Here is a 7,744-nt window from a genome sequence, read left to right on the forward strand (position 1 = left end):
TGGAAACGAAATAAATTAACGAAATAAAATCATACGACCTTCGGCTCATTATTTAATGTGAAATATAATTTTGAGTTTAATTAATCCATTGTTTCCACTCTCCGATACGAAAAGACTGTTCGTATTTTCGAAGGGTGAGCATCGACCAGTTCTAGAACGTCATCGAATTCACCGGAATTACAAAAAATTGGGATCTTAGAATTTTCCAAACATTTCTTTTTCAAGTTTGCTTATTTTCGAAAAAACGCATTCTCCGATATTATCTCATCAGATAATCAGGTAATCCGTTAGATTTGTATGCGAACAAAATAATTGCATGTAGGTATCTCACAAATTGTACTCGAGGTTCTCACGTGCCGTTCATACGTTTCGTCGTATCCATACGAATCGCTGTGGGGCGAAGAATGGTATTCAAAATCCAAAGAACTCGTCAAACGAATATCTTCGTACGTCATATTGAATAGGCATTGACGTTAGCCAATTACCAAAGTGATTTTTTACCTTTTCGGTAAAAGGTTGAATCGTTATCGTTGCGTTCCAACGGAGACACGCGCTTACGTACGAGTCTCGAGTTGTTTTTTCTCCAATACGTAGTACGCGCACGATGTTTGTGAATCTGATTTTCGTTTTTTTAACGATTTTTTCTCTTTTCGCGTTTCATCCAATTACGGCAACACGCCGCGGTACCTTACACGTTACACCGCCCGAAGATGAGTTGTCTGAAACCTTTTTTTCGACTCCGTTTGACTCTCGTTCCTCGAGGACGCGAAGCGGAGAAAAAAACTTGCCAAGAGGTATTGATTTTAGCCGATTGGTAAACGGTTTATAGGTATGCGTTGGCGAATCTTCGAGGAAATTTCTTCTACCCCGACGGTACACCCACATCAACCGAGATCCGACACGCTATTTATTTATTCATACAAATCATATTCGTAGCCAATTTGCATGCTTTCAATTAATTGCGTAGATAAATATTGCGCAGCTGTAACGAATAAAAAGAAAATTTCGGTCAAGGCTCTTGAATAAAATTCCCATATATATTTTCACTCGTGACGTATATTCCATAATGTTTATATTTATCGTATATATTACGTGTGTCCGAGAAAGGGGGGGTCCAAGTAAATTCCGACTATTTTTTTCGAAAAATAACTTTACTTTCTTCTTTTTTTTTTTTTCAACGCATCATCGATTTCCAGCTGGGTGACTACTTCGCATCGCGAGCCCCTCCGCACTTTCGAATGCTCGAAAATTCGCGGATCGTTTATAATTTTTCGCCGAATCGTCGCGTGTGTAATTATTCAAGCATCCGCTCGGTCCTCTTAGATTCGTAAGATCGCTAAAGGGTTTCGCGGGTTTAACCGTGACGTAGATTGCTGTGTACGTAACATCTTAATAATAATCAAGTTCCCCGTGATCAAAGAGTTCAAAATCCCCTCCGGCATCGCTGCTAATTCGAGCATGGGCGTCGCACCGATGTCGCGCATCCCGTATCGTTTCAGATGCGACATCGTTAACGCGTTCGCTGATGACGCAACGAATAATTACATGTAACGGTATCTGTGTCACTCGGTGCCTCCGCAACCCCGACGCAAAATAAAAGCTTACCTCATCCCTCGACAACGTCCGCGTAAAAAAACGCGAATCGATCGACCTTGACTCTTCTGGAAACCGTGGTATAAAATCATTGGATGTCATCCCGGCGTGATCCAACCACCTCACGCGTCGCTTTCAATTTCGTGAAATTTTTCAGGGAACGTACCCCACGTGTACGCGTACGTAGATATAATAGGTACATCCAGGTAGGCGAGGAGGAAATGCGCGATGCGCTCCACGTACGTTCCACCGGTTCCCTCCTCGGTCGAATTTGCTTCCCCGCGTACGGTTTAATCCTATGCGAATCATAACCTGCTATTTTAATGAACTACATAGCCGACCAATAATGATCGTTTAATTGTTTAATCCTCGTGTACGCGTGTGTGCAGAATCCCTATACGCCCGTTTATTTATATATGTATACGCTTCGATAAACTGTTCGATTAAGCTCTCGCGATTCAACGAAACTGCGTGGAAAAAAGGAACAAAATTCGCGAAACAAAAGACGTACCTCGCCGATTCACGAATTTCGTGACTGTGTACGTGAACATTAATTTATTGCCAGATGTCAAAATTTTTTAACAATATCGTTAGAGTTCGATTTACGCGAGGGAAGATCTTAAATGAAAAAAAATTTTCAAAGCTTACGCTAAAAAACAAGGGACTACGTTTAGTAAAACGTAGTTCGCTCGTAACGCGTATAATTTTTTAACACGTCTGAATAAGGGAATAAAAACTCGGCAATTTTTTTTTTTTCCCCTACATTTTTCCTACCTCAGAGTTGACTAAAAGTTGAGAGGGTGTCGGCGGCCCAGAGGAGAGGAAGAGATGTAACTCGGATGGAGGCATGACGTCGTTGAGAAATCATCAGAAGATGAAAGTCAACGTTGCTGCGCGGAGTGTACAGATCAGAGGAGTTGCTGTTACACCCTCGAAGAGAGAAAAAATGAAGAAAAAGAAAAGAAAAGAAAAAAAAGGAAAAAAAAAAAAGAAAAAGAAAAGGAGAAAGAAGAAGCAGAAGGAGGAGCTAGGTGCTCTGGGAGGCTTTTAGAAATACCTGAGAGAGAACCTTTGCGTGGAAAGTAGGTAGGGTACCTCGTATTTCTGTACTTTGAAAAGCAGAATCGAGGGAACATGACGTAGTTCTTCCCGATCCGCATCTACTAACGATATAAGTCCCTCGAACGTGGCGTACGGAGATCCGTATGTCATATTTCTACTCGCAGTATGTTTGACTACAATCGGAGGTATCCGATGGATAAAGCACGACGGATTCCTCGGCGAAAACATGGAATCAAATTGAACATGATTGCGGATAATCCGAGAAAAGGAGAGCGTAATGGTAGACAAAGAATAGTGTCAAATTGGATCTCTGGTAAGAATTTCGAGACGGTTGGTTCGAAAATGATTTTGAAAAGTTTTCGCGGAACAATAAGAATCGATAATTGCGCGGGGGGAGGGGGGTTTTACGAAAGTTGAAAATTGATTGAACGGAAACGATTCCGGGTTGTAGGTTTTAGGCTGACGCGGCTGTAGCGGTTCAAGCGAGTTTTAAGATCAGTTCGGCAGTTGCGCCCGAGGGAACGCGTTCGGAGGACATCTTTTCAGGATCGCGTGACGTCACAATTCTTCACCCGTCACGCTTCGGAGATGGCGTATTTTATAGACAACCGGTATACGTGTCTATGTACGTGTTGTACTCTAAGAAAGACGGCCCATAAGTATCCCCGTGACGACCGGAGGGGACCGAGTAGACGCCCGGAAGGACGCGAGTAATAAGACGAATTCGGTCGAACTTCATTTCGTAACTGAAACCGACCGAATTGAGTTTCCAATTTTGCGTAATTGTTTCGTATGCACCTATAATATTATCGGTCGTCATTTCGGCAGCGTCTATTTCGAACCTATAAAATATCTTGGAGATTTCGTTAATTTTTTATTCCTGTTTCGAAATTCGTCACGTGTTTCTCGTTGGATTTGTTTAATTTTTTTTTTTTTTTCTCGGTCACCCGGTATGCACGTACCGATAATTCGAGGGTGATCCAGCTATAAGGTATACGTGTATACGGAGGTATCTCGCATGCCGCTAAACTTGAAACTTTCTGCATAAAATTAAGACTCGAGAACCGTGAAGCAGCACGTCCTGACCAATTTCACAACCTTCTCAAAGTTGAGAACCCATTCGCCCGTCTGTACTGCATACCTTGTATATCGGATGTATATTCATCTAAACTATCCCTTCGCGAACATACCTATACACGTACCTTTTAGCGTATCGGAAAAGTTTTCACCAATTTCCTTCGATTCGCACGCGGTATATCTATATACGCGTGTATATACTTATAAATTTCCATCCGATTGCTGAGATCTTGAAGAAACTGATCTTATTACGCGACTATAATATCTTCGTTATAAATTTTCAAACTAACGGAATAATTTTTTCGTTTTTTTTTTTTCTTTCATCCCGCGGAGTTTAATTTTCCTGGTTTTTACCTCGTCCATTTTTTATTCCATCCGCTGCAATCGTTTGCCGAAGAATTGCGATATCTCGGAAATTGCGGAGTGATCCAAATTTTCATCGGACGAAATATTGACGCCAGAGTGATAACGGCGGAAATTCTAAATACTACCACCTTTTTCAACTTGTACATGTTCATATATATGAGAAGGAGTACCTCGTTGCAAAAAATCGATCCGTTTAAATTTTATACATACGGTTTGCATAGAGAAGCGAGCTGTTTTCGGTTTTTTGTTTTCGATTTTAAAATTGCAATACCGTTCGGAAAAAAAACAAAACCAGTTAAAAATTCGAAGGCAGCATCGTCGGATCGGTAAATATCGACCAACAACTATCGATATATATTTCTGCGCGCTGGAGCCAAGCGAGCCTTTTTTCCCCCAATAATACCGATCTACGTATAGATTTGGTGGAAAAACAAGTTGAGTAAAAATTACGTAGATTCCGCGGGATACCTATATAGGTAGGTGTACACTGTACAGGTATACACGTATAGTGGGCGTATTTTCATCGCGAGCGGGTTCGCTCGGCTGTCGTTATCATTGTTATGATTATTATAAAAAAAAAAAAAAAAAAAAAAAAAACGAAAAAATTTCGGTTCGGCTGAGGGCAGAACGGAAGATTGGGCAGCATGAAGATAGCTGTGAAAGAGAATGGTAGAGACGGTATCGCGGGTATAGATGGAAGATGCGTTATTCAAGAGCGCGGTGGTTTGTTTAAAACAACACGCGATTGGTTTAGCATATCCAGGGCGAGTTCTTGTGCCTCGCGCCGCGTTTCGGATCCCGTTTCGAATTTCTGCTGATCCTACGAAATGAAAATACACCGATCTCAACCCCCTTCCCAACTTCGCTCTGTATAGATATACGTATATATATATATATATATACATTATACCCGACGATCAACATCCCCGTATTCCACTACAATCGACATTCCACAATCTACACCCTTTCCCCCGGCGCGGAACATCGTTTATATTATATGATCATATCGATCCCGTGTTATTTTATTTATACATAGGCGTATACGTCATAACGTGTACCCATATAGCTGTACACGTATCACGTATGTACGACGTAGAGGAATAGATTTTCAAAAATATTTCGTCGATGATTTTCAAAATATTCGAGATACACGTGGATCGCAATTCCGATCGACCGTCGACCGTTACTCCGATTACTTTTCCATGAAAGTCCGAACGATTTAAACGAAAAACGTCCGTTTTCCGATCTCCAACTTTTCTCGTACATGAATTAAAGTTATATGTACATACCCATAAGATAAATTATTTGAGTATTCGTTTAATTGAGGTGTCGAATAACTTTTTTTTTTCCTTGTATCCTTTCATTTAATCCGAACATTGCTTTGACTGCTAGTCATTCTTCTGCATAAAAAGGGGCGGGGGGGGGGGGGGGAAATGTCGGAGGGTAAAATAGGAGGTAAATTAAATTTGCGTAATTTTTCAGCGACTGTGCGCGTTGCGGAGAGATGCTACGATTTAAAACTAATAGAGTAGTAATGATACAGAGGATCACGGGGAATTCCGGTGAAAGAAGGTACTCGGATACTCGGGTGCGGTGCGGATATGAAGGGGTAAAATGTGGAAGGGTAGAAAAAGAGCAAAATTTGACAGGCCGCGATCTTTTCAATATTATTTGCCTCTCATTAGGAGTTCCACGTCTCTCGGAACGCCGACGATGACTGCCGTAAAGTGAAAGAGACTCTTCGAAAGTTGAAGAACTTTGCAAAACAAAAATTGCAAATAAACGAAAGGAAATCTAATAAAAAACCAAAAAAAAGAAAGAAGACTTCTAGAATCTCTCGAGAAATTCATAATGAAGAGACTTTATGGAACGCTGTGACGTATACACGGTTTCAACGTGTAATTAAACTGAACTGCATCGTCAAAAGGATCTGGGGAAAATTTAGTTCGCATAAAGTGACTAATACGTGGGAGAATCACGGGGAAATATATTTGGCGCATCTCTTTAGGAATATCGGCGGTCGCGAATCAAATTACAATACGCGTAGGAAAATCGATGTGAAAATAACAAATTTGCGTTCCCCATCAAACGTCATATCGTGCGATACTTTTTTCAATCGACTGAATCATGATCGATCGAACTGCATCGGCAAACCGAGAAACCGCGTCGTACAAAAACGGCGGCAAATTTCGAATGGAAAAAGAGGTAGGGAGAGTACGGTGCAGAGGGTGAACGGTAACCCTCCGGCTGGCGATATTTTCTCGACTTTCGAAATGGTTTTGAATTATCTTTTTCATCGGGGGATATTTTCTTGATACGCGCGTACGGCGGTAGCTTTTTGCGTGCCTTCTGAGCCTTTTTTTTTTCCCCCGAGTTTGAAAACCACCTATTACACGGGACGTGAAAATTTCCCCCACAGGATACGAAGATAATAAAGGGATTATCATTTGTACGGGAGTTCCAAAAATATTCATCCTTCGGTTGCGTACGTATATCTGGAATTTAGAACCGGTATAGGTGCAGCCTGCAGGTAGTTCTACGGTCGTTAGGATCCCATTTGTTTTCTCCCTTATCTGAAGAAACGGACGCGTCCGTCTGCGCACGGTTCGCTATCATCTATCCTCGGCGATAATTAAAATCACCTTATCAGTAATTATTCTTCGTAAAATACCCATCCCAGGAGCCCCGATGCGCTCCGCTGACCATTACCCTTTTCTTTGTGTACGTGTAGGATATACACAGATATAAATATACGAACTGAGGTTAATTGAATCTAAGAAACCACGTAAGAAACTAAATTAATCCCACAGCTGTTGCGGGCGTCGAACACGCTCATACCGCTCGTATCACGATCTATTGTACATTGCTAATGAATGGTGAAAAATTGGATGTAAACTTGTTTCACCCTTGATTTATTCGGAAGGAGAGCTATAGTTCGGAGTCCATTTTTTCATTTTTTCTCTCTCTCTTTCTTCGCAAAAACCAATCGAAATAAATGACTGAATTTTTTTCTTTTCGCCTGACGGATTTTCAACGTTCAACGATTGCTCGATGATTTCGAATGATGTATGAAATTATTGAACAATGTCAACGTACGTATGAAATAATCTCTAGTCTATCGTCCGATCGTTAGATTTATACGTACTCCGTACTACCCGCTACTACCGCATCAAAGTTCTCGACATTTTAAAAGCTAATTATTTCCGGTAATTTGAAAGCTACATAACTTCTACATCTACGCCTACCGTGTAGAAGTTATGTAGATCCACGTGTAGATTATGCATGCAAATTGAACTCGTGATTCGGACCATATATTTCAGCCGATAGGTGTGTACGGTTCGCAAACAGAGTAGAAAGGCAAAAATCCAGAATTTAAAAAATGTTTGAATCACGTTTTTCGACGATGCACTTTTTTGCGTTTAGTTTCGTTATTCGTTGATTTCTACTTTACGACTTCAGTTTTCCACCGGCATCGTTACGTCCACTCGATCGCCGAATACGACGATAAATCGAAATCGGTGACCGTGAAGCTCATGTGACATAATTGAAAAAGTTTACGAGCGGCCGAGTCGCAGCCTGCGGTGCAGTTGTAAAATCGGTGGTGGTTCTCGCCAGTCTTAGAACCGATCGACGACATTTATCGCCC

This window comes from Athalia rosae, chromosome 2 (genome assembly GCF_917208135.1).
Source record: "Athalia rosae chromosome 2, iyAthRosa1.1, whole genome shotgun sequence".
Lineage (NCBI taxonomy): Eukaryota > Metazoa > Arthropoda > Insecta > Hymenoptera > Athaliidae > Athalia > Athalia rosae.